A 15,498-nucleotide genomic window follows, 5' to 3' on the forward strand; every position below is an offset into this window, starting at 1 on the left:
CTGGGCTATATTTTAATCTTGTAGGAGCACCATGGTATATGCCTTCCATCACTGACTAACATCTAGTTATGTGGCACCTGACCATATATGTCTGTGATGTTTGAGACTATGTTATATTATCTACAGTTAGTCAGGGACTCAAGTATTGGAAGGGAAAAAAAGTGTATTATCAAATAAGAAAAATCTGTCAAAATTTAGTTAAATCACACCAAGTGCCTGGATTTGAATCTTGGAACCTCCCAATAGTAGGCATGTGGTCTAGGAAAGTGAATTAAACTTTCTGTGCTTCAGTTTTTCACCTGTAAAACTGACATAATATTTGTGCCTATTTCTTAGAGCTTTAATATACAATAGGTGGATTAGTATGAGTAACTTGCTTAGAAGAGTGTTTGCAATGTACTTTTGACTATATCTCAGTTATTCTTATGTTGAATTATTACCTAAAGTTCAGCACTCTGCAAGATGCCGCATATGCAGTAATGAATGGTAGCCCTGCTCTCAGGTTTCAGCTCATCACTACGGTGGGGGAGGCTAAGGTGCAATCTGTACTATACATTATTTACAAGTAACAAGGAGATCAGCGAAAGAAAGAATTAGTGCATTAAACAAAGCGTAGAGGTGGCTCAGGGGATGGGTTGATGAATTCTTTCCTCTGGGGTGAAAGAGGCAGAAAAGAGGAGGGTCACATTTGGGAAGAAGATGACAAATCTCCTTTGTGTCGTGATAGATTTAAAACCCTTTCGGAGATGACCATCAGGCAGATAGGAAGGGAAGCCTGAAGTTATTAAAGACAGCTTGAGTTCTTTGTGAGCTCCAGGTTTCTCATTCCAATGTGTTTCCAGTCCTGGATTTCTTTGACACTTCTATTATTATGCAGACTCAATCATGAGGTGTTGGAGAAGATGGATGAAGGCTGGACTGAACATAATATTTGCTCCAAGAGCCCCACGGATTGCCTTGAAAGAGAAGTGCTTGCTTCTTTTATTTTCCTTCTGTTTCCTACACATCCCCAACTCCAATGAGGTTGAAAAAAAAAATTGACTAATGTGCTGTTGTCCTTCAGTTGGATACAAAGGACATGAGAATTCCTTTGAACATTAACTGACTACTTTATAGAGCTGGAGGCTTTGTGCTGGGGACTTGCTCAAGCTTGTCCTTTTAATGAAACACTTGGTCCAAACATTAAAAAAGGAATAATGAATTCCTTATGAGGCCACAGAAAGAGGGTGGAAGGTTAATACGTGTTAGAGACGAGAAAACAATTCAACCACCACAGTCCATGAATACAGATTTCCTTTATTCTTCTTGAAGTCATTCACTAAGATTTCTAAGACCTTCTCTTCACTTCCTGACGACCTTTTCCAGGCCTAAATGAGAGGAGGGTAGACTAACCCTCCCACCAGGAATCTTAATTCCTTGTACCCTGATAGCAGTGATGAGAGATGTCTCCACCCCCTAGACGGAAGCATTGGGGGATTCTGCCAAGTCATCAAAGATTTTACTCTGTTCAGAAGCATATGTTTACCTTCTGCTGCTGCTTTGAAACTGAAAAGTCTATGTGTAGTTGCCATTATGATGTGCTTGGCCCGATTCACCCACCACTGATACAAATCCATCTCATTGCCATATAGTCACATGTCACCTGTGATCACTCTGCATTAATTAGAATACTTGGCTGACTAAGATAATTCTATTTTCTAGTCGGGCTTGATGATGACATTTCATTTATATAGGAACTTTAATGATTTGAACTTCCAGATTAAAGCACTCAGTTCCTTGGTGTAAATGGAAACATGGAATGGAAGTGTGCCCAGCCTGCCACATGAGGAGGCAGTGAGGTGTCAATGTTATAGGAAAAGCAAACCCTGGAAAATATTGGGAATATATGGGATTCTTCCAGGAATAAAGGTGCTATAAGTTATTGCAGGATCTCCAATTTATTTCCCTTACGGACAAGCCCTCATCTAGGAACAAGCATCAAATACTACCCTTTTCCACACACAACCAAATACATAGCAATATATTTGTGACACATGGCAAAGATTCCATGGGAACTTCTGAATTTCCTATAATGACCTCATGTTGAGAAGTGCTAATTAAGTGTTCTTTTTTCAAAATCATATGAAATTAAACATGTTCTTGACCATGAAGGAACTTGTGGTCCATTGGAAGACACAGTAAATCAAGCATTCAATTATAACAGAATGAAAAGAGAGAAAGCACAAACTGCAACAGGAATCCACCATTAGGATACTTCTCATGGCTTTGGGAGCCAAGTAAAAATAGACTTGCCAGAGAAGCATGCTTTAATATTTACTTGAAGGATAAGTAGAAAATAGCCAAGCAAAATTGGTGAAGGATGTGCCCCCAGGGGATGGAAAAGAAAATGCAAAGATCTGCTAGAGGCAAGGTCACACACAGCTGTGTTCAGATAAATGAATGTTGTCTAATACGGGTAGAGAATGATGAGAGTATCCAGGAATTCAACCAGCGGCTTAGCTAGACCCACACCTTTTGTATGCTTTGCCCTGCGGGCAAGAGGAAAAATTATTATATTCTAGCCTTAGTGTGAAAAATTGTTTGAAGAGATGACAAGATCAAGGACAGTCATCCTAATTGTAATGTGGTGTCTAGGAGAATAAGATCTACTGTTAATTTGCTCGGATGTAAGCTCCTGCCTCACCACTTACTAAGTACTTAAATTTGGAAAAAAAAAAAAAAATATATATATATATATATATATATATATATATATATATATATATATATATATATCATTATCCCAGTTGTCTCATTTGGGAAATGGAGAAAATTAAACATCAACAAGAGTTCTTTTGAGGATTGAATAGGGAAAGTGTTTGGTTCGGCACTTTGTCCAAAAGTTCTGGCTTATCACTTTCATTATCATCATGAGCAGCGGCAGCACTATTCAAAGTGGAAGTGTCATGGTGCATAATAAAGTTCTTGTGGTGACTGGAAAGGAGATATGTATGCTAATTGGCCTTGCGATTGACAGGATGGATGTGGAGGTGGGGGGGTCAGGTTAGGGGGACTCCTGAGTTTCTGCTTGCACAGTTAGATGAAAGATATTGTCATCCTCACACAGTTTCAGGGAGGAAGGATGAATTCTTTTCCTGCACTCTGGTGTGAACCTGCCTTAATATGAATAAGAACCAAACCTTTGGCTGTAAAGACAAAGAGAGATTAGAACCCAGGTCATGGACATTGACATATCACCTCTGGCTCCAGATTCAGTCGATCCCAGAGGCCCTTCACTCTAAACAAGTCCACACTTTTCTAACATAGTTGTTTGGCCTTTATACAACTCTGTAGTTTAGATGAGTCTGGTGGTCTTCTGTCTACGTTGTAGATGGAAAACTTTAAGAACAAGGTTATCACATTTCTCCACAAGTGCCTAGATGATAGATGAGATCACTGACAACCAGAATAGCCCATGTCTTTCCTCAGACCTCTACTGACCACTTCTCCTCACTGTTTTCCCCCACGGCTCAGGACTGAAGTCAACATGAGGTGGCCCAGGCTGTTAGAGTCACTGAAATTGACTCAAGCCCCATTATATATGTACTGGGAGACTGAGTCTCTCTGGGGACTCTCGGGTGGGCCATGTGCTTATGGTTTCCCTACTTACTATGATGTTTTCCTTCTCCAATAATATCCCTTCAAAAGTGCCAGAATTTCTGGAGGAATATTGCTAATATGTGGGTTGGCTCTTCTCTCCCCTCTGATACACCCATGCTCAACTGCTCTGATTTGAAGTAATAGTTTTTCTATTTTTGTCTTGATTTCCTGTTAGCCAGGCTGTCTCGTGTCAGATTATTGAGCACTTCACCAAGACATTCTAGTATCTGCTAAGACTTATCATCTTTTCCACCAAAATATTCAGATGTATCTCCTGATCAATCATATCAGTTTCACTGATAAATGGACATCTACAGAAAAACTGAGTCACCAAAAGACAGGGAAAGACTTGGTCAAGATCCAGTTAAATCTCATAAAGGATGAAAAAGATGTGAACAAATAAGCATAAGCAACAATGATATTATACCTATGTGCCTCATAAATAATGTCTCGAATTCCTTCCTTTTTTACATGTTTTATGCTGCCTTTTAAAGATCTTGCCCGTGTTTTATTATTACTTTGGACATATATTTACTGTATGCATTAATAAAACAGATTTCATAAAATGCAATCCTATTTTTATAATGACTAAAAATCTATAGGGAAGAAAAAATTTCCAGAGGATATACCTCTATGTCAGAATGGTAACAATGGGTATCTATTTTCAAGAAGCGTGATATTTCTCATGCACTTGTTCATTTTCAAATCTTACTAGGAAATGTTATCTGGATATGAAGTAATTTCCCCTACAGAATTTTTATTTTACTCTGTTTTTTAAAATTATATTGCTATATTATCGTTTTAGCCAGCTGTTTTGCTGCAGTGGCTAAAAGATGTGACAGGAACAATTTTAAGAAAGAAAAGTTAATTTGGGGACTCAGAATTTCAGGCGTCTCTGTCCATGAAAAGCCGACTCCGTTCCTTGGGGCTTGAGGTGAGGCAGAACATCATGGGAGAAGAGTGTGGTTGAGAGAAGCAGCTGAAGGCATCGCACCAGGAAGCCTGGGCCAGAGAGGCAGGGAGATGGGCTCAGCAGGGACAAAATATAGACCTTAACGGCACAGCCCCAATGACCCATCTCCTCCAGCCACGTCCTACCTGCCGTTAGTTCTACTAGTTAATCCCTATCAGGGTTTGATTTGCTGATTGGGTTAAGGCTGCCCAACACAATCATTTCACCTCTGAGTCTTCTTGCATCGTCTTACCCGTGTGTTTTGGGGGAGCACCCCACATCCACACTGAAACAATTTTAGCATGTGAATGTTATAATATGTGGATTATTAAGCTACAAGATAGCTTCTTAACCAAGCGATCAAAATTAACATTATCAGTAATGTTAGTTATTGGCTGAGTATATTGATGTTAACGATATCAAATACCACTTGGTGTGATGCATGGAGAAAAACCCTACCATACTGTGGAACTATTCGTGTTAAAAAGGCATAACCTAAATTGAGCCATGAGACAAAAATCAGAGAAACAAAAGGGCAACATTCTAAAATGCAATGGGTTTACACTCTCCCAAAACCCCGGTGTTCCAAAATACAAGGAAGCCTGATGAACTGTGTGATACTGGGCTGCATCCTGGGGGAAAAATAGGGAAGTGTTTTGTAAAAGGAGCATCGGGACCATCAGCAACATTTGAAAATGGACTGCATATTAGATAATTGCATGGCATCTGTGTTATCTAAAGTTTATAACTGCACTGTGATTGTGCAAAGAGATGTTCTTGTGGTCAGAAGGTTCAGGCTGAGGTTGTGTGAGCAGAGGGAGTGACTGGGCATCCTACTCTCAGAAAGTTAAGGAGGAGGGAGGGAGGAGCAAAGGAGCAAACTGATGGGCATGTCTGCTTCAGCTGTTAGATTTAGCTCTTTGAAATTAAAGTGGTTTAAACATTAATTGTAGTTAGTAACACATCACCTTGCAACAATTTATATCTACTCTTCCAAAGAACAGTAGGACAAGTGAATCAATATTTAAAAAGTGGTCCTAAATAATTTTTGTTGTCACTCCTGAGAAAGTAAAAGAGAAATATTTGGATGACATTCGTAAGAATATACATCACAGTTTTATTTACAAAAGCCCCAAACTGGAAATAGCCCACACCTCTATCAATGGTAAAAGAACTTAATTATGGCATAGTCACATGATGGAAAACTACACAGCATTGAAACAGGGGGAAAAAAAAACTACTTTTAGACATAAGGACATACATGAATTTCATAGGCCTAGTATCGAGTAAAAGAAGCCAGAAACAAAAGAATATCTATGGAGAAATTCCACCTATGTGAAACCCAAGGACAGGCAAAATATGATGACAGAAATAAAAATCAAGGTGAGGTGGAATGTGCTGTGTGGTAAGTCTTTCTGGAGTTGGAAGTGTCTGTGTGTTGAACTGGGAGGTAGCTGCACAAGTCCCGTCCTCAGGTTACATCCTTACCATTAGCATGCTTCACCAAGTGTGTGCTCTTTCAAACTTTGGCTCATTTGTAACCACTGCTCCTCAGTGTTCCCTTCACCGTTTCTAGCCCCAGAGACTTTATGTGGCATACATTCAAGATACATATTTGGAAAGCGTAAATCAGACCTACCACCCTTTGTCTCATCTCCTCAGGACTCTTCTGAATGTTAGCATCAATGTTAACAAGTATCTTATTTCTCTTAATGAATACTGTGGGAGCAAACCTGAAAATGTGGCATCAATCTAAGCAGCAATTTGATTTGCTAGAATTTCAGATAAGGTGAGTCGTCTATGAGGATATGGGTGATAGTGGACCAGTCTTCCCAAACCCCACCTACTGTGTAAGTCAAGTGTGGTGATCCACGTGAACCCGGTGCTCAGTGAACTGGGAGGGATGAAGACGCCCCAACCCAGCACAGTTAGCTGGAAGGCTTTCCAGGCAGGAGGATGACCTGTTCAAAGGCCACAGCCAACTCCCGACCTACCCAGCACGGTAGGCATCAGCATCCAGGAGGATGGGGGAAGAACAGAGGGGCCAAATTTTCTAGGAAGCAATGGTGGGAAATCACATCAGGTCTTACAGCAGAGATCCACAAAGCTGCAGTCAGAAATTCTTAAACCAACCAACAAACAAACAACAGCAGAGGTTAGAGCCAAGATGCTGTCAGGGACCAGGCCAGGAGAGTTGGGGTCCAGTCAGCCAGATTTCAGGCCAAGTCCACCCTGAGATGAAGCCAGAAGCGCATCTGGGAGGGGAGCCCAAGGACTCCATGCCCAGGTATGCTGGGCTTTCTCTACCTACGGCTATAGCTTTGGGGACAGAGGAAGTTCCAAATACCACAGTGTCCACTCTCCTTCAGGCCTCAGTGGAGGTCAGTCTCAAAGTTCGTCTACCTTTTTTGAAAGTGAGAGCCATAAAAGAAAGTCGCCCGGAAATGACAGCTATGATTTTCACTTACACCTTAAGTCAGTCCTGTTAATGGTCATCCTACCACACACCAGATTACCATTTTGAGTTAGATCCAGAGTATTAACTTTCCCAGGACACATGAGTAGTATTGAACAGAAAATGGTCCTCTTAAATTGCTACCATAATGCTCACTTTAGAAAAAATAATAAGCTTTTGTAGTCTATGCCTTTATGAGGATCTTTGACATAATTTTTCCAACCCTAAAAAATGCTGAATTAATTTGCGGTTCAATGAATTATCTTTTTGAAGGTAATAACTAGAGATGAGTTGTCCCATTTTTATATTAACATAAATATTAGAATGAAATCAGTATTCTAATTAGGAAACATAGAAAGTAGAATGAGTTTTTTTTTCTCAGAAATTGAATTGCTTTTGAAATCTGTATAAATTTTTAAGGTGTAGTAAAACATTTACTATATGTAAGTAATATGGGAATACTGTAATGGGAATCATAATATTTTAATAGAAACAGGAATTTAAAAGCAAGATATTTTTCAGTTGCTTATTTTTTATATAAAATTTGTGGTACATACAATAGGACCTATGGCAAATTTATATTGCAAGTAAAATAACTCTTTCTTTATTATGTTCAATTGTAAAGATGGCTTTGTGAGTAGTTTACTCAAACTTATGTCAACAGATATCTTCAATATACAATTTGGTGGAGAAATGTATGGACTTTAGACATTTTTACTGGGTGATTTGGAGAGTTCCATTAAACTAACACTTTGGGGATGGATCATGGCGCCATCTCACCTCACTTTGCTTTGAAAAGCAGGAATAGCTCATCTTCAAAACTAGAAAACTGGTAGTTTAGCAGATCATTGGAATTTCAGATCACATGATATCATTCTGTAAGTGGGATTTTTAACAGAAAAGAATATCTATTTGTTAAAAGCACATTGGGTTTTTTACTTTCCTGTGTACTTACACAAAACATAAAGTTATTCGTACAACTTGTAGGTATCACTGTTATTTTATAAATGACTATGACCTTGAAACTTTGTTCAGGAATGGTTAGGGCTAGGAAATCTTAGTTCTGACTTTGTGTCATACATATACACATATGTGCAAACATTCACACACTGAGAGCTTTTAGTTCAAGAAAAGATATACGTTGTTTTCACATCTCACCAATACAATGAATTTATTTTCCAATGTATGCTATTATTTAACTGCTTAGGAAAACAATTGTTTCATAAGAAATTATTTTTAAGTGAATTGTGAATTTCCCTTTAAGAAAAGATCACATTTTCTTGCTTGTACATATATTGAATTATTTTGGATCATTTTCCAGACATTAGGAATATTTTGTTGTAGAAGCTCTGGATTTTGTTATATTCCTTCCAAGATTGTTGATCTATTTGTTTTAAGAGCCAATTTACCTGGTTAGATTCAAACTGAAAACTCTATCTTATTAAATAGCAACATGACTAACAGTTTAGATATTTTTGCAATCTGCTACAGCACTTGTAGAACCAATCAGAGATTTAGTGTTATATACAGATACACACAAAACTCATACAAAATTTGGAATTATCCTTTTTTTTAATGTTTTTTTTTTCCTTTTCAAATTTGCTCTATCACTCTTTAGTGGCTCTGGTCTTTCTAGCCAGGAAAATAATGTTTCCCCTACTCTTTAAAACATCTGTGCCATATTGTGACTGTAATCATCTCCAGATTGAAGCCCTAGATATAGGGAATTAATTCTGTGTGGTTTCCTTGCTTACTTCAAATGTTTATACCCCTCAAACATCATCCTACATTTTATTTACTCTTCAGAACACTAAAAGCAGATTTCATCTATGCTTACTTCTTTGTTTATTTTGCTCATAATTATAGTTGCTAACAGCATGAAATCTGTTCTATTATGAATTTACTCCTCCATACAGGTGGTTGTTGGAAAAGGTGCTTAGAATTCATTTAAGCCAGTTATGATAAAATGGACAGACATGGAAATGACTGTCATGAAGGGACAGGTTTATACTTGTGCAAGGAATTGACGTAGCACACCATGGAGGGTGCACAAAGGTCACTCAAGAGGCAGAAGGACAATGGGGCCATGGACTTTATGATGGTTTCTACCAGAAGCAGTGGGCGAGCAGGATGGCTGGTTTGGATCATTTCAGCAGGCTCTGAGTGGCGGGGTCTGTGCTTAGCTCTCTAGTGCTGGCCCTGGGAGATCAGGGCTGGCTGTGGTGGCCTGGAGGTGGTTGTGGCTGGGCTTCTGGAGAGTTGTTGTACGTATCAAGGCCAGGCTTGCAGGTGAGTGCTTTAGATCTCCAGAGATTAACTGGCTGTGAGAAGTCAGTCCTTCCAGGATCGGCAAGCACCCCGGATTTCAAAACACCAGGGCACAAAGACATGCCTAATAATAATGATGATCTGCTCCTAAGCTCACTTTGGTCCTGAACACAGCGTGTGCCTTCTCTGGGGCTTGTTGTTAGCCATGTCAGTATGACTAGCCCTGTGTGTTTATTCCGTCACCTTTGTGCAGTTTTTCCTGTACATTCTTGACCTAATTGCAGAATTCTCATTATTAGACCATCTTTTAATTTCTGAGATAGCTCCCCTTTGTTCCATTGTCCTTTTTACTTAGATTTACTTTCTCGCAGACATTGAGAATTTGGGATCCAGTTATACAATATCATATCAGTATCACACCATATGTATTTTACATATTTTCTACATTTTGGAGTTTTGTTTTTAAAGACGGTATAATATGCTTTCTGATTGATGTGTAAAATTTAATCATTCTTTCATGGATATAAATTTATATTGCTTCTAAATATTTACAATTGTGATGATTTTAAAAAGATAATTGCCATATGATTCAACAATCTCAACTCTGGGCATATATACCAAGGGAATGAAGTCAGTATGTGAAAGACACATTTACTCTCCCAAATTAATTGAAGCACTAGTTTTAATAGCCAAGAAACAGAATCAACCTTGGCTTTCCATAAATTAATGAATGGATAAAGAAAATGAATTACAGATACATAATGGAATACTATTTGCCCCGAAAAAGGAATGGAATCCTTTCATTTGTGGCAACAAGATGGAACTGAAAGTCATTATGTTAAGGGAAATAATCTAGGCAAAGAAAAATAGATACTGCATGATCTCATTCATATGTAGAATATAAAGAAATTGATTTCATAGAAATTGAACGTAGAATGGTAGTTACCAGACATTGAAGGAGAGTAGGGGGAATGAGGAAAGATGGATCATTGGTTACATCTGGATGACTGTAGGAAGTCTGATGTGCTGTTGCATAATACGTGATTATAGATAATGATGAAGTACCATACATTTCAGAGAACTAGAAGAAAGGACTGAAAATTTTCACCACATACAAGTGATAAATGCGTTTAACTTGGTTTCAATGTTGCAGAAGTATATGTGTATCAAACCATTCCATGGTACCCCATTAAAATGTATGATTAATATCTTTTAGTGTATCAGTTAAAATTAATTTTAAAATTGTCAAGCTTTGGACAACTACTTAAGTTTTTCTGTCGTTTAGATTAATTTTTATATTAATGAGAATTATTAAAAATTGGTGTAATTTTCCATTTCTTAAAATGTGAGAATTCTTCTCCATTCCTAATACTTAATCTATTTTTTTTTAATTTTCACTTAGATATTGAGCTTTCATTATAGCATTCTTTTTTTTTTTTACTTTTTTAGGATAAATGTGTTCCACATATGGTTGAAAGAATAACTTTCTATGGAGACATATTTACATTTGTGATTTAAAAAAAAATTTAAAATCAATGTTTCCTTTACTTGGAGTGTTTAGGTCTTGCGCTCTCTCTCTCTCTCTCTCTCTCTCTCTCTCTCTCTCTGAGATTTAATGAATACTTTTCAAACTTCTGAAAAATAACCACAGGAAAAACTGCCTCCCTCTGTGGATATGTCTTAGTCATGCTTTATAACTTTCATAAATATTGCATATGGATGCCAACTATATGAAGAATAAATATATAAATTATTGTATCACTTAACCAAAGTCTTGCAGCAGCTTCTGAAGAAGGAGAAAAGCAGCTGGAAGGTAGACAGACATGGAGAACTGAAGGGCCAGGACCTCAGGTGGGCGAGAAAGACGCCCAATCTTCAGTTAAGAAGAGAGAAACAGAGTCCTCCAATCACTCCTGTGGTGCAGTTAGAAGCACCAGACACCAGAGGGCGACTCCAGGAGCAAACCGCACATCTGTGTGTCTGTGGCTCTCAGGAAACACTGTCTCTCCATGATTCTTTCATATTTTACCTACACACACGAATCACTGTAAGTAAAAAATGATTTTAATAACTCCACACATCATGTAATTAAATAGCCCAATTAAATAATGTAGATGGCTAATAAAATAAAATAACGTGATAAAGGGATTTAATCGTAGAAATGACATTTTCTTTTGACTTGTTTGCATGCTCTGATTTTTGTAGCATTTTGTAGACCTTGAAAGTGATTTCTGAGTGTGAACAAAATATCAAATTTTCCTTTATGAGTTTTTTTTTTTTTAAATGAAAACCAAATGACTAAAAGGATGTATATTCTCTTAGGATGAAGGAGTTCTGTGTTTATATTTTAAACTAGTGTGTGGCCAAGTGACTGTGGTGATTCTGCATCATTTTTTCCTTGAGCAAGTCTGAACTTTCTCCCTGCAGACTCGAGGCTGTCTTAATGTTAGAAAAATCGTATTCTATTGCATGTGGGAATAAACGTTCTTTCCCATTGTTCTTCTGAGCTGCTTCATGGATATGATTGGACTTTTAAAAGGATCATTTGTCTGTCTCCTAGAACTATCACTTTATCTTTTATCCTGAAATATTTTATGATCGCATTCCACTTTATGACACACATTTTTCTCAAGCCATTTCTGTTAACTGTCTTGACTGTTCTCAAAAGTTCGTTCTCCCAATTGCTTCTTTTAATACTTATTTTATTCCTGGAATGATTTTCTGTTTTTCTTCTGTTTCTTTTCTGATCTGTGCTACTTGGATTTTCATCTTTTAAAAAAATGTGTTCTTGGGGCTGGGGATGTGGCTCAGGCGGTAGCGCACTCACCTGGCATGCTCGGGGTGCTGGGTTCGATCCTCAGCACCACATAAAAATAAAATAAAGATGTTGTGTCCACCGAAAACTAAAAAATGAATATTAAAAACTTCTCTCTCTCTCTCTCTCTCTCTCTCTCTCTCTCTCTCTCTCTCAGAAAAAAAATTGTGTTCATTGATTATCATGTTGTAGCCATTGTTTGAAAGAAACTTTATAATTTAAATATATTGTAGTTATCAGAGTAACCAATAACAATTTTTTTGAAAATTCTCTTTAAATAATATTATATGTTAATGTAACATTAAATAGGACTTTTTATAATTTCAGTATTTTTTCTCATGGAGAAATGATGCTCTTGCTGTTGGTTTTGTTTGTTTGCATGTTTTCATCAGAACACAGCTCTCCTTGTGGATTTTCTTCATTTCTCTTTGGTTTTCTCTGTCCATTTCCTTCTTTTTATATTTTCAATAACTTCCCACAAGTTGCATAACAACTGCCTCTGGTTAGGATTTGTCATTAAATGTGAGTTTTGGGGGCTTGGAGGGAGGCCATCTCAACTGAAAATCGAGAGCTCTGAAGCCAATTGTTGCTGGAGATTTTAAAAATTATTTATAAACAGTTTTCTGTCTACTTATTGCCTTTTGAGTATTTTTTAAAAAAGAAAGACTTCTTTAATATATTTCTGTACTGGACATTTTATTATGAAAACATTGAGATATATATCAAAATGTTTTTTAAAACAAAGTACAGTTAACCCCTGTGTATCTACTACCTAGAGTCTATGGTTGCCATTCAATTCATCTCATACCTCTTGATTTATCCATCCTGATATCCAGTCACTCCAGATTATTTTAGATGCGTGCCCAAGCATGTTGTGACGTGCGTACCCTTCTGTCTAAGCCCTTCAGGCTGCACATCATTTCATCATTTGTTTTCCAACCTCATTCTGAGGATCCTTGATGCATTTTTCCTTGGATGATTAAGATTTAATTCTTTGCAGAAAACCAAGAGTAGCAGTTGGGTAGATGATTGCTACCTTTTCCCTTTATCCCATGCACCAAGAGGCAGCTGCTTGTTCTATGTTCCATTTCCTTCTTTCACCTGACTCACTCCACCACTCAGGGATGCTGCATAAAGCTACAAGAACACTGAATGTCCATAACTTTTCAAAGTATCTCAGCCTTGACTGCCTTTGGCTATTTATGTCCTTTGTGAGATCTGCATGAGTCTGAGTCTGCTTTGAATACCTCCCTCTTCCAACATCCTATTTATTTTCACTGCAACTGAGGCCTTTCCTCAGGGTTGTGTTTAGTTTCTGGTACTGTCTTTTCATTTTGTTGTGGTTCAAATTTTGTCTTTAAGATTTTGCTTGTTTGGTTATTCTTACCAAGATTTTCAGTTTATTTAAACCAATAAAACAGGGAAGCAATATTTTCACTGTGCTATATTTCACTGAAGGCTGTAGGCAATTTTACTTCTAAAGTAATAAAATTCTCTATTCCCCTTCTTCACTCTGTATAGCCAATTTCTTAGGCTATTGGTAAAAATCATACAAGTTCACTGTCTGAGTAAATAAATTCCAGGGAAAAAACATACTAGCACAGAATATTTATTGGCCCTGAACCTTGGGCAAAATTACATAAACTCTCGTTCTGCTTCCTTATCTGTAAAATGTGGGCAATATTAAACCATTATTATGTTTTTTGTAAAAATTAAAGAAAACACTGATGATGTAGTATCAAATAGAATCTCTGACAAAATAAAAGCTTCTATTTTTCCCCCCAGAGGAAACAGAACAAATGCTTTTATTGTTACATTTTCAACTCCTAGATCACGTTTCAAAAGTTCAGATTTTGCACATGCTTAATAAGAGATCCCATCCACAGTGGCCCCATCGACTCTCAATTTTGAGCTTTGATGGTGGTATTTTATGAAAGCTAGAAAACCAAAGGACACTCTCGGTCTTGCTCTTTCCCTGAAGCTATGGACGACCCTGCACCATATCCACACAGTGGGCATATCTCAGCACATCCTGCCAAGGGTAGAACTCAGAGCCTTGCTGCCAGGTGCGTTCTCCAGTTCTCATCATGCAGCACCTCTGCACGTGATCCAGAAGCCTCAGAAGCCCTGGGCACACAGCCTGACACAGAATCATCTGACCATGTGGCTAGAGAAAGCACTGCAGCTGATCCCAAGTCCCGCAGATTCCATCAGTGAGGCATGAAGTCAAGAGGCCTCCTAGCCACCTCCCCCAGAACCTTTGCTACACAGTGCCTCCAAGTGCAAAGCTCTCCACATCTTCTGTTTGGAAGAGAAGACATGATTAGGAGCAGAGGAGCTTCAGAATTTAGCTTCTTGAGTCCATGTCACATCTGGAAATGCTACCAAGCAACATCACAGGCAAAAACTCATGTGTTCAACACAGAAATGTGCTTAGGCTGAAGCACAGAAGCACGCCAGGCGAGAGAATCATTTCACACCAGTGTCTGCAGTGCCCAATACTAAGCTCTGAATTTTAAATCTGTACATGTACCATATTCATACAGAAACTTACATGAATTTTGAGTGTAAGGTATGTCACCCCCCAAAAAAAATAGTTGTCTTTTTAGAATCTGAATCAAAGACATTTTCACTGTAGGTTTTGATGCTGATCCATATTGTAGGGTTTGTGCATAATTATCATCACACCAATCAAAGTATTAATTGATTCCATGAACCAAAAGTGCACTTTCAACATTATTTCAACAGATATATGACACACATAATTTGTCCATATTTTAAGTGATATTCCACAGATATTTGGTGCTTCTGTCAATAATACTACTGGAATAGAATCATATCACATAGCAAGGTGTATGAAAGCCAGCTATAACAAACTCTAAAGGGGAAAATTTCAGTTATAAAATGGATCATGGGTTAAGAAATCACTACTTACCCACAATTACAAATCAAAAGATAGTGACTCATTAGATATCCAAATCTAGAAACGCACTCACCACCAGAGCTGGAAGAACAAAAATATTATGGAGGAAGCAGCATCCGACACGGCAAACCCACAGGACAGAACCCAGCAGGCTTGTCTAGTTTGAAAAGGAAGAGCCTAGGTCTTCTGCGTTCTATACCCCTGACCAGACTCTTCTGTAACTTAACCATATGTAAAGCCGCTGAGACACAAACAGCAAAGAGCACAGCACTCGGGTTGTCTAGGGAGACCTCATGAAGAACAGCATCTCTGTCTGGGGCAGCCCAGCCACAGATTTCTAAGCTGACACCAGTGATCTCAGTTACAAAATAACAATCTTCAACCATCTTCCTAGTGAACACTTAAAACCAAGACTGTCTGTCATCTGTTAAGGGGAAAACAGGCTA

This window comes from Urocitellus parryii, chromosome Y (assembly GCF_045843805.1).
Source record: "Urocitellus parryii isolate mUroPar1 chromosome Y, mUroPar1.hap1, whole genome shotgun sequence".
In the NCBI taxonomy this organism is placed as follows: domain Eukaryota; kingdom Metazoa; phylum Chordata; class Mammalia; order Rodentia; family Sciuridae; genus Urocitellus; species Urocitellus parryii.